This window comes from Arvicola amphibius, chromosome 2 (assembly GCF_903992535.2).
Source record: "Arvicola amphibius chromosome 2, mArvAmp1.2, whole genome shotgun sequence".
NCBI lineage: Eukaryota > Metazoa > Chordata > Mammalia > Rodentia > Cricetidae > Arvicola > Arvicola amphibius.
This window is the reverse complement of record NC_052048.2, coordinates 26,872,339-26,885,307: the sequence shown is the minus strand read 5'-3', so window position 1 is coordinate 26,885,307 and position 12,969 is coordinate 26,872,339. Positions and strand designations below refer to the sequence as shown.

Genomic DNA, 12,969 nt, shown 5'->3' with positions numbered 1-12,969 from the left:
ACTGGTCACTCTTATACAGATTTATAATGAAAATGAGCAGGAAAATGCAAAATCTGAGGAGAAAAAGAGCACCAGGAAGTGGACCAGAGCTGAAGATAAACAGATTAAGAAATGAAATAAATGGAGTGATGGCCTCAGGGCAAAATCCATCCAGTTAAATTTCCAATTTGTGAAAAAGAATTAAAAGCTTAGAGCTGGGTGTGATTCTTTTAATCCCAGCACTGGGAAGGCAGACACTGGTGGATCTCTGAGTTTGAGGCCAGCTTGATCTACAGAGCAAGTTCTAGGACAGTCAAGCTTAGGCAGTGACAGTAACCACTGAAAACAGAAAGTTGGAGCCAGGCAGTGGTGGCACACACCTTTATTCCTAGCACTGGGGAGGCAGAGGCAGGAGGATCTCTGTGAGTTCAAGGTCAGCCTGGTCTACAAGAGCTAGTTCCAGGACAGGCTCCAAAGCTACAGAGAAACCCTTTCTCAAAAAACAAACCAGAACAAAAGAAAACAAAAATAAGAAAACAGAAAGTTGGTGAAGATGTATATTTAACTAGGGGGCTATGTTCCAGCCCCAGTAAGCAGCAAATTCATTCACATGGTTCTGGAGTTAAGGATAGAAGAAATGGGTTATGGGATTTGCCTCCACAACTAAGGAGAGGCATGTGTCAGGGTGTTCCTGAATGGAGGCCTAGAGAGACCATTGCGTGACGCTGTGAAGTTGAAGCCTGGATTGCCTTCAAGACCCTAAGATGTTAGAGATGCCAGAGCTGCGGGATGCCTGCTGAGGAAAGCTGCTAGCAGGGAGTGGAACCAGCTCAAGAGACAGAGTGTGCTGAAGTCAACAAAGCAGGAAGAAGTTAGAGATCTGAAGAGCATTCTGACATCAGACACAGAGATACAGAGCTGGAGTTTGCACAGCTGGTTTTTGGTCTTGCTTTGGTCCAATGTTTCTTCACTGTGCTCCCTTCCCTGTGTTTTGGAAAGGTAATGCATATCCTGTGCCATTACATGTTGGAAGTGTGTGATCTGCTTTTTGATTTTACGGGGGATTACAGTTAAATGACTGCATGAATCTTAGAAGAGACTTTGAACTTCAGACTTTTAAATAAGTTTAAGACTGTGGCACTATTAGATGTGACCTTGTTGAAGTAGGGTGGCCTTATTGGAGGAAGTGTGTCACTGTGGAGGCGGGCTTTGAGGGCTCATATATGCTCAAGCTACTCCCAGTGATAAAGACCACTTCCTGTTGCCTGCTCCTTTTCCAGCACCACCTCTGCCTGCATGCTGCCTTGCTTCCCACCATAATAATGAACCAAACCTCTCAAACTATAAGCGAGCCACCCCAGTGAAATATTTTCCTTTGTAAGAGTTGCTGAGGTCATGGTAACTCTTCACAGGAACAGAAACCCTAACCAAGACACCTGTTCTCACAGATCACAGTGCAGTTGTAGAAGTGGCACAGAGGGACATTGTCACTGCTGGCCAGGGAGAGTTCACCTACAGCTTCCAACTGACCTTTGCAAGGAAAAAGGACAAAGGAGAGGGGCAAGGCCATCCAGACTCAGTAGGTCTGCATGGACCTTATGCGTGGGTCCTCTCCAGGTCCCCAGGACACAGGGAAGAACTAGATTGCCCCAGGGCAATGTCACTGTCCAACACTCCAGCCCCAGCGAGGAAACAAGCACTCCAGAGAACCCCAGCTCAGCCCCTTGCTCAGGTACAAAATGGCTTTTCCCACCCTTCCCTGAGTCTAGCGTGACTGTTCCACAGATGCTGGCTCTGAGAAGGAAGATGGATGTGCTTTTCAGAAAGATCCTTTACAGGTGTGGACCACGCACATCTCCCAGAGAAAGCTGTCTTTCCTGTGTTTCCTGCTGTGGTTAGGGCCTGTGACCCTGCAGCTCACGTGCCCTAGGCAGAGCCATGGGGGTTACTGAGGTTAGTCAAGCCCAAGAGCTTGCTTGTCTCCATGGTGCTATTAGCGACTTTACAGAGGACGACCCCAGCCAGCACACCTGCTCTGTCTTACCCAGTGGCCTCCGTCACATTATTGACAGGGCAGGAAGCTCTCACCTGATGCTAAAATGATACCAAAGCCACTTCTGGAGTTCTTGGCTTCCAAAAACATGAACCAAAATTAAAACAACAACAACAACAATCTGGGGAGGGGGGTCCTCATGTAGCCTTGGTTCTGCTACGTAGCAGAAGGTAACGCTGAATTCCTGATTCTCAACTGTGTGCGGCCACAAGCAGGTCTCAGCTTCTACTCCTTGCAAACTACAGAAAATGGACTAAGACATCTGTTTCTCTGGGAGACAGAAATAAGACAGCTAGAGATCCAGCAGCCACTCCTGACCAGAAGGTAAGGTGACCTGACACTTCTGGTCCCAAAGCATCCAGATGAGGGATGCTCAGTCTGCAGAGCAGTGTAGGTGCCGCCGACCTCCTGCAGAAAAGCCCTGCAGGGAAGCTTCTCCAGCCTAGGGTTCCTGACCTCAGCAGCTGAGTGAGACTCCACCCAGCCAAGGTTACTTTAGTGTCTCTGGCCCTGTGGTCCATATGTTTTTCCTTAAAAGTCAACACTCTCAAAGACCAAGCTGAACTCACTCCTAGGAGAGACAATGACAGTAATAACTGGGAGCTATTATACCAGAAAGAAAAAAACGCTGAGCTCCAGCCTGGCTGTCTTCCTTTCCAATGAGTCTCGGCCTCCTCGGCCTCACCCACATTATGCTGAAGCTGGAACACATTCCCTTCTTTAATGAGAAATGGAGGGGAACTCTGGTCAAGCATTGGTGGAGCGGGCCACGGCACAAGCACACTGCAGTGAGCAGGCGGGACCGACCCCAAGGTGGGCACACGAGGGGCACGCGCCCGCGGCAGCTATCTGCTAGTAGAAGAGGGCAGCGAAGAATTGGCAAGGTCAAGGCAGGGGCATGGCTCTGTGACAGAGCAGAGGCCCTGCGTTCATCCCACCACCTTATCAGCACTCTGGGAGGACAGGCTAAGGAAATACACACCCTCAACTGTGTGTGAACAGTATCCTTCCGGAACAGAAAACTAAAGATAAATAAAAGGGAGAGAAAACCTAAAGTGACGGAAAGACTTCTCAGATGTAACAGGCTCTCAGGGCTAGGCCCAGGGCTAGCCTAGGAAGCTGCAGCCTCCCGTCTTTCCTCCATTCTCTCCTGGAGAAGCAGAAGGGCTACAGGAGCAGTGAACAGAAGCTTCAGGTTAAGATGTGTGTTCTGAAGGGGACATCCCAGCAGGACTGGCCTCTTAAGTCCCTTCCTGCCTGCTGCTGCAATCTATTCCACCCAGCAGGCTCTCCATCTCCACACTGCTCGTCGTCACCAGGCAATGAATGCGTGTGTGCGTGTGTGTGTGCGCGCGCGCACACACGTGCACACACACATGCACACGTGCACAAGCACACACAGAGCCTAGGATATGATTAACACAGACTGGACAAAAGAAGCCAACAGGGTTGGGTAAATGGTTCAGCAGTAAAGAGTGTTTGCTACACGAGCATGAGGTTATAAGTTCAAATCTCTAGCACCTGCAGTAAAAGCTAGGCATGGCCAAAGACATCCAGCAACCCCAACACTGGGCGGGGGGTTGGGGTGGGGGCAGAGACAGAAAGATTGCGAAAGACCCTGTCTTGAGAGACTAAGGCAGAGTGGATGAACAGAACATCCTATGTTTCCCTCTGGCCTCCAAACACCTACGCATGTGTACACACATCATATAACACATGCAAAAGGATTCAACAAACGTTTGCTGTCCACCCACTAAGTGTCAGGTGCTAGGGGCAGAACAGTGGGTGCCCTGTCCCCTGGAGCTTTGGCCCTCAGGAACTGAGAAGCACATAAGTACATGCAGGACCTAGCAAGAAGTGTGCACACACACACACACACACACACACACACACTGTGGAGGAGGGCAAGGCAAGGGCAGAAAGGTCAGGACACAAAGGAAGGAAGAGGCAAGCTATGGGGCTACCAGAACAAGGGACAGTGTGCACCCCACAGGTAACGGGGCTGTCGAGAAGGACAGCTGGACTGGGAGGGTCAGAACAGAGACAGCAGAAGGCAGCTTTGGGGCAGGTGGATCAGAGCTCTGGCCAAACCCAGGGGCTTAACTGCATGAAGAAGTCAAGGTAAGAAGAGCCTGGGGGTGGAGCAGACGGGACAGGAGAGGAGGTGTGACTAGGTGACAGGCATGGTCCTGACAGCCTTGGTATGAGAATGTACTTGAGAGAGGAAGGTCCAAACCAAGTGCACACAAAGCATCTCTCCCTACAAGGGCCAGCGAGAGGTGAGAACGGGCTGGCCAGCCCTGGCACTCCCAGGATGTGGGCGAGTAGGTCAGTCCCGGGTAAGCAGGGCAGCTGTCCCTGGCAGAGGTTCTTCTCCACATGGGAGAGGCCCAGCCAGCCTCCCACTCACTTTGTTCCCTATCTCCCCACATGGTTGCTAACTCCAAATCCATTCCTCACATGCCCTAACCACAACAACTAGCCAGACATGCGAGCCCACACCTTTAATCCTAGCACTAGGGAGACAGAGGCAGGCAGATTTCTGAGTTTGAGGCCAACCTGGTCTACAGAGTGAGTTTCAGGCCAACCAGTGCTACATAGAGAGACCCTGTCTCAACTCCCCACCCCCACAACCCTATCCCAACCCCCAACTACCAGACAGATAAACAGAGTTCTAAAACCGAATGCCTAGTTCTCAGTCCAGCCCATTCCTGCAACCCCCTCGGAGCACCTGGGTGCCCCGAAAGAGGCAAGCATGCCTCCACATAACAAGAGGTGACCCCCAACTCAGGAGCAGAGGACAGGGAGAAGCAAAGAAGCCAGGGCTGGGCCCTAGGCACACTCAGTTTTGCCACCTCTGAATCAGTGGCTCGATGCAGTACCACCCTGCTGCACCTACACCTGGTCAGTCCCCACTGTCCCCCACTGGAACCAGCGTCACTGGTCAGTCATGAAGACTCAATGCTCAGATTCACACAACCCTGTTCATGAACATTCCAACTGAGACACCTATGGGAACATGAACTCGAAATGAGGCAGAACCAGAAGTCCCTCCCCACGGACAAACTCTTCAGCCCCTGACTAGAGGAGCGGCAGGTCTATCAGCCAAGTGTCTGCCTCTGCCCCATGCTCACTATAAGTGGCCCAAAGCAACACACACAGAGAAAGGCACCGCTCCCACCAAGGAGAGCGTTAGCTTCAGTTCTGTGGCACACCAGCAGCATCCTTCTTCTAAGTGCTGCATCAATGGAGTGCCAAGCTAGTGAGTCAGGCCCCGAGGCCAAGACAGAACAGGTCACACACAGGCAAGGGACAGGGAAGTGGTTCCCACAGAATCAGGGAGGACAGTGGCCTTCACAGCAGCGTGGAGAGAGCCAGGCGAAGAGGAAGCTGCCCAGAAACATGGAACCCCGCAGGAGAACCACGGCAGGGGAAAGGCAAGGTTAAAAGGGGAAACCATCAACTGGGCATGGCGGTGCACACCTTTAATCCCGGCACTCAGGAGACAGAGGCAGGTAGATCTCTGGGAGTCTGGGGTCAGCCTGGACTACAGAGTGAGTTCCAGCACAGCCAGGGCTTTGTAGAGAGACCTGTCTCCAAAAGAGGGAGGGGGAACCACCTAACAAATTCTGAGCCCCAATTATGATAGATGTAGTTTTAAGATACTGGGAACAAGCCATTTCCAAAGACATTCTGAAAGAACTAAAGAGTGTGGTGTGGGAAGTCCTTCTGTGTATGTGCTGTTTTTATTGATTAATAAAGAAGCTGCTTTTGGCCAATGGTTTAAGAGAATATAGCCAGACTGGAATGAATATATATATATATATATATATATATATATATATATTCATTCACACACACACACACACAGAGAGAGAGAGAGAGGGGGGGGGTAGAGTCAGTGAGAAGCCATGTAGCTGCCCACAGGAGACAGATGCACCAGGACCTTGTCAGTAAGCCACAGCCACGTGGCGATACACAGATTAATAGAGATGTGTTGATTTAAGATGTAAGCGCTAGCTAAAAAATACACTTAAGCTATTGGCCAAACAGTGCTACAATTAATATAGTTTCTGTGTGTTTATTTGGGTCTGAGTGGCCAGGAAACGAACAAGCAGCCTCCCTCAACAAGAGTGGATTGGGCGGCACGGGGCACACCATGGCAGTACTCACTATCTGCAGTCTGCTCAGGATGCAGAAAAGCACACACGCAGTTTTCTAGCCAATGCTGTGCATTATCCACGACGTTCCCAAGAACCCCAGGTTCAGAGAAAACTCTGCTGGGGATACCAGCACATGGTAGGGCAGCCGACATGTTAGTGACATCATCTCACTCTCCCACATCAAACATAGGATGCCCCGGCAACCCGTAACCTCCCCAAGCCATATGGCGAAGTGACTACTAACCCATTCCTCACCCTGCCACGGCATCAGCCTTGCTTCGCTGTCACAGGAGACTTGAGAAAGTCCATCTAAAGGATGGAAACACTTTAGCTCACGGTTTCTAAGGTTTGTTTTACACTTGGTCCCGTCACGCTGGGCCTGCGGTGCTTCCAGACATCACAGTTTGAGTGAGAGGAAGATGAAATAAATCTGTTTATCTCATGGCAGTGAGAAAGCAAAGGGACCCACCATGCCCCCAGCGACCTAATTTCCTACTACTAGGATTGATACCGCCCCACCCGGTCCCCTTCCCCCACCCTCCAGGCTCTACCACCTTCCAATAGTGCCTCAAGCTGGTGAAAAAGTCTTTTAACATGGTGTGTGGGGGGGGAGGCTTAGGGTGACACTCAAAATCCAAATCATAACACGTGGCCAGGCACTGCCCTCTGTCTGTGTGAACCCAGAAAGTACAACAAGCAGACCTCAGACACTCCAAGACGCTCAGGTAAAACTGTCTGTTCACCTGGGCCCACCCACGTCTACAGAGCAGTGCAGGCCACCACCATCTCAGGCTTGGTGCCTGGGAAAGGCAGGCTTCACTGAGACACAAAGCACTGAGAGGCCAGAAAGCCATCTCTATGCCAGTCACGGAAACCCAGACCTAAGGCAGACACCTGCTCTTGACTTCAGGTCAAGAGGGCCTCTTCATGAACCAGGAAAATGGCTCAGGCTCATAAAGGCACAAGGTTCCTAGGGACATATTTTAAGGGCATGCTTCCCACTCTACTGTATTTATAACATACAATGAAGATCCAGAGACTCTGCCACACTTCTGGCCAAGGGAGGTGAGCCAGCTCTCCGATCCCAGGCCACATGCCACCGAAATATAGTAAGCAGAGTGGCATCGCTCCTGGGGCGGGATTCTGTGTCACACAAGGACAAAGTTGGGGAACAGAACCAACCTCAGCCTCTCCTCCTCAGACCAAGCAGGAAATCCTGCAATGCAAAGCCGGGAAAGGCAGCTTGCAGTCGCTCTGCCCCTCAGCATCACCATCCCATCCTCCTCATGGCATTTTTGTCTCCATGGTAACCCCCTAAGCCCAATCCTGCAGCCGTTTATAACAACTGTCAACTGAAGACATCACTCCAGAGGGCACCACAGCCAGCAGCAGGTCACAACGACAGTCGGTAACTACGTGTTTGCATTTTGTTCGCCGTCTCCACACAAAGCACACGCGCACATTACTAACCATGGCTGTGTGGGAGAGGGCGTCAACCGGATCGGCACCACGAAACTGACCCCCTGTGAGATAACATTTCCCGACCCTGGGCCAGCTGTCACCCATCGCTACCGGCTACGGCACACACGACAACCAGACATCAGGCTGCGTGAGTGGGAACACGCTTCCCGCTTCCCGAACTGCAGTCCCCGAACAGCAGCTGGTTTCTGGTCGGAGCCAGTCCTCGGAAATAACTCTCACTTCATCTACGAAGGGCAAGGTTCAAAGACTTGAGTTTCATCTACAAAAAAAAGGAAGAAAGAAAGAATTGCTCACACAGATAAATTCCACACTCAAAGGCCTTTGGAAAGAGCGGCCATAGGTTCTGGCTTTGGCTGAGGAGCCCAAGGCTGACCGTACTGCTAGAGCTAAAGGTGGCCGACCTGAATGGGGTAAGACAGAAGTCAACAGCTGAGAGAGGAGACTGCCATAGCCAGCGGGCAGACGGGAAAGGCTCAGTGTGGATGTGCAGTCCCCAAGCAAGTCCGGCAGCTGGTCTGTTCCCACATCCTGGGGCAGGGCACCCACTGACAGAGAGAGATGATGTGATTATCTGACTCTGTTTTTGGAGACAGGATCTCCTCCTCCACGTGGGCCTCAGACTCTTGGGTGTAGGGGTTACAGACGGGCTCACCACACCTGGCTTAGGTATGACATTAAGGATTTCAGTAATACCTGCTTTTTGTTTGCTTATTTTTTTGTTTTTTTAAGACAAGGTCTCGGGGCTGGAGAGATGGCTCAGTGCTTAAAAGAACTAGCTGTTCTCCTAGGGAATCTGAGTTCAATTCCCAGCACCCACACGGGAGCTTTCAAACTGTAACTCCAAGATCTGACACTCTCACACAGACATACAGGCACACCAATACACACAAAACAAAAATAAATAAATTAGTTTTTTTTTTTTAAAAAGCCAGGTGGTGGTCACACATGCCTTTAATCCCAACACTCAGAAGGCAGAGGCAGACGGATCTCTTTGAGTTCAAGGCCAGCCTGATCTACAGAGAGAGTGCCAGGAGAGGCACCAAGCTACACAGAGAAACCCTGTCTTGAAAAACAAAACAAAACAAAAGACAAGATCTCACTGTGTAGCCATGGTTGGCCTAGAACTCATTATGTAGACCAGGATAGCCAAGAATTCACAGAGATCATTTTGCCTCTGCCTTAGGGAGTACTGGAATTAAAGGCATGCAACACCATGCCCAGAAATACCTGGAATTTTTTTTTTTTTTTAGATTCTGGAATCAGCACAATGTGATTATAATTTCAGCATTAGAAGTGCTCCAGGCAAGTCTCTTCTACCACGGCAGTTTCCCACTATACATCTGGGGTGTTCCATGCCTTGGTCTCCTGTCCCTAAATATGACGAAGGTGAAGATTATGAAGGTACCAGTAGTACCAACAGCAGGTGTTAAGCCAGACGTGGTAGCAAATGAGAATAACTGAGCCTCTGATCCCAGCCCTCAGGTGGAGACAGAAGGACCAGGAGTTCAAGGTCATCTTCAGCTAAGAGGCAAGGCTGAGGCCAGCACGGGCTAAATGAGACCCCCTCTAACCAAAACGAAACTTTTAAAAGCACCTATATCATTTAGGAATCATATGTGACACGTGATGGGCACTGAGACGCATGTGTGTGCCCTTTACAGCATGCTTACTGTGAGACGACTGCCAGCACGGTTCTCTAAAGAAGGAAAGGAAACACAGAGATCCAACAACTTGCCCAAAGTCACACAGGGATGGACCAGCTGGAAACTGAGCCCGGGAAGTCTACGACCAATACACTAAACAGCCTTCTGTAATTCTGTCTACTACTATCTTAATCCAGAAACCGCATAATGAGCAGTTACAGTTGCCTGCTAGTTACAGATGAGAAGAAAGCAGGCAAGATGATTTCGTCCAGCTAGGCAGCTTCAGGGCCAGGAGTCCAGCACGCTGCCTGACCTCTGCAGTCTGTGGACACTCAGAGGTTCAATCAGCCAGTGTGGGACTCCTGCACAGAGGAAGGTGACACCGCCTTCCCAAGGAGGACAGGGCGAAGCAGATGCCACGAGCCTGCTCCCTGCAGCCTGTCTCTCCCACGCTGGAGGCTTGTCCCGACACCAACTCCACAAGGATCTGCTGCTGCTGTATCTGACATGACACTCTAACTCCGTCCGGCTCGTAGTGTCTCTCACCTTCCCTATTTGACTAGCTGAGGGAAGGATGAAGGTTAGGAGACATTTGTAAAAACTAGAAAAAGAAAGAACAATGAGTTGAGACAGGAAAAAAATCCCCCAGTGGAATGAGGAAGCTGGGCCTGAGGTATGACCCAGCTCTGTGACTACCAGGCACTGCCACACAGCGCTCAGGGGGACTTTACTCCTCTAAGAAAAGGTCACACCGCAGGGTTCACAACCCACCGCACAGGGAAGACGGGCGTAACCACAGTGGAATCCAGCCTTTTTTGGCAGAAGAACTTCTTCTCACCATCAGCAATTTCTTATCTTTCTGAGACACACTGCCGTTCCTTACAGCTCACTGACTGGAGGAATGCCCAACAACCAAAAGCTACTACGAATTCAACATCTTCCCCACGGGCCCCTCACTTGTTCTTCACAGCATCTCTACCCCCTCTGAGGAGAGCAGGACACACGTGCTTAGGATACTGTTCACGCGAGCTGCAACACGTGATAGCCCAGCTCTGTAGACCCCCCAGGCCAATCCCCAACATACACACAAGCACAATAACCACCTATAGCATGAGGAGCCCCAAACAGACAGAAACCTCCTGACAGCAGTTCCAAACAGACAGGGAGCCAGTGAGACGGCTCAGTGGGTAACAGTGCTGCTGTCACACCTGACAACTTGAGTTTGGTCCCCAGGAACTACAGGGTAGGAGAATATTCCCAGACAGATGTATATGCTAGACAGCAGGCTTCCACTAGTTTGAACAACATAACAACCCTAACTAAAACATAAACACATTTCAAATGCTTATAAAAATTAGCAAAATGGGCTGAGGATGTGGCTAAGTGGCTAAGCACTTGCCCAGCATAAGTCGGGCCCTGAATTCAGCCCAGTATCGCAGTAAACAATAAATAAACCAAGGTTTCACAGGAAGAAGTCTGAGGAGACCCTGAAGGAAAGAGGCAAGGAAGAGAGAGCAGAAAATCAAAGCAAGCGAGAAGCAGGGGAGCAAGCCGCAACACACACTGAGGTTCTCTGTGAGGAACATTGAGCCAAGAGCGAGGAAGTGACCTTATCCTGGAGTTTGGACCTGTGCATGACACCGGAAGAACAGCGTTCTCAGGGCAAACAGTAAGGAACTGTGGAGGCTTGGAACTGCTGAAGTTCCCTATCCGGGGTCAGACAAGTCTACCAGTCCTCCCAGTGACACAGATGGAGATGGGGGTGCGACCTGTGGTAGGGTGTCCTCAGCAGTCGCCGCGCCTGCGTGCCATCCCCAGCACCACAGGAACGGCCAACGGCATAAGTGTTGGAACCTGATACTTTATAAGAAGTGCCCGGGGTGGTGCATGCCTTTAATCCCAGCACTTGGGAGGCTGAGGCAAGAGGATCTCTGTGAATTTGAGGCCAGCCTGGTCTACAAGAGCTAGTTCTAGGACAGGCACCAAAGCTACAGAGAAACCTTGTCTCAAAGAAAAACAAAAAACCACAAAAATAACAACATAAAAATAAGTGAACAGCAAAACTTAAGTGCAAATACAATGATCAGACACTAAGAAAATGGCACAGTTCCAACCTTAGAGACTTCCTTATGGAACTCTCAAAAGGGCCTCAAGCCAGTGGGAGCTGGGGAGCAGGGAAGACACCCCAGCGTGACTCCAGATCGGTAAGGGCTCAGAGGGAAAATGGATGGAGAAAGAGGCTTAGTGTACTCATGTGACCTTCAGATGGCATCTCCACCAGGTTCCTGGTCAGTAATGTGAGGGGTGAACTGATACAGAGAACCTCATCAGCCCCTCCCCAGGCTAAGACAGCGTAGGGTAAACGGGAGGTCTCAGCAGTGGAGGTCCCAGACAGACCTCTCTGGAAGATGCTCTCTGCAGTTTGGTGGCCCCGCACTCGCAGGACCTGGGTCTGGTTCAGAGGGCCTGAGCCAGAAGGGATGGGGAGGCCACCCCACTTCCTCTTGGCGTGTATTGCAGCACGGCAGAAGGAGGCAAACCTAGGAAAGTCTGATGAGTGATCTGGCGCAGGCCACACAGGGCCTTTCTTCCCACCTTCACAGACGTTACTTCACCAAGCCCTCGGGTTTCTTCCTGACAGGTTTTCACAGGCAGGTCACAGGGAGTAGAGGCAGGCTCAGACCAAGAGCAGCCTTCAGGAGACCAGAAGGGCACAGGGCAGGAGTGGAGAGCAGAGGAGGGGCTGAGCCGACTTCTCTCTGCTCCATCAGAAGTCCCGGCTGTCTTCTCACAAATGACTCCACGAGTTTAGGAAAAAGTGAGTGTCCCCAAACAAGTGTCTAGGATTCCACAGGCCAGACTCATAATCTGCCTCACCCTCTTTGTGGATCAAGAACTCTAGTTGCCTCAAATCACTCCCAGACAAACCAAAAACAGGCAAAAGAAGGATGAAGTGGGGGTGCGGGGAGAGCCTAGATGGATGACTCTTATCTCTGGGGGCAACTAGGGTGACTCCTCAAAGCCTACGTGCCCTAGGTCAACCCCAGCAGCAGAATTAAACTGCTGCTTTACAATTATTTGTGCGTCTTACAGAAAGTCCCCGTGTTTGGGACCCACTCAATCCACTGGATCTGGGCACACAAAGGGAACAAACAAAACTCTTGCGCCAGAAAGGAAGGTACGGGGGCAACAGTCAGTTTTAACATGCCCCTTCCCATGAGTAGACATGGTCTACGAGGAACAGAACAAATAAAGGCAAGAAAGGGGCCTGGAAGGTCCTCCTTGGCTCAGGTACAGAAGGAAGACCCTGGAAACGGAAGTGCTGCTTTGCCTGACATGACAGGGCTGTGCCACGTGAAGGCAGAAGCTTGAGCTGGAAGCAAAAGGAACCATGCATGCACAGGCCACCTGGGAAGGCCAGACTCAGGCCTTCTGGAACAAAGGCCAAGGCCAGCAGGACAGGTGAGGCTATGTGAGGCCAGGCTGGACAGCTCAAAGATTTGGATACATTTATTTTCGTATATCCTTAAAAGCGCCGAAAGCCAAAGCCTTCCTCGAGACACAACACACGCTTCCTGAACACAGCGCAGGCCCCATCATCCAAGCTCTTGGACCGCCAAGGATAGAGAACTCCTTAAACCGGAGTTGC

General features: G+C 50.8%; 1 protein-coding gene across 7 annotated transcripts in view; it reads right to left on the bottom strand.

Annotated features, from left to right (window-relative positions):
• Mical3 (microtubule associated monooxygenase, calponin and LIM domain containing 3) overlaps positions 1 to 12,969 on the bottom strand; it is a 180,805-nt gene that overhangs the window by 141,522 nt on the left and 26,314 nt on the right. The window contains exon 2 of one of the 7 annotated variants that reach the window (XM_038320558.1): positions 7,666 to 7,936. The exons of the other annotated variants lie outside the window; for them this stretch is intronic. The gene's annotated coding sequence lies outside the window, so the exon portion shown is untranslated. The remainder of the gene's footprint in view (positions 1 to 7,665; positions 7,937 to 12,969) is intronic. 7 annotated transcript variants of the gene reach the window in all.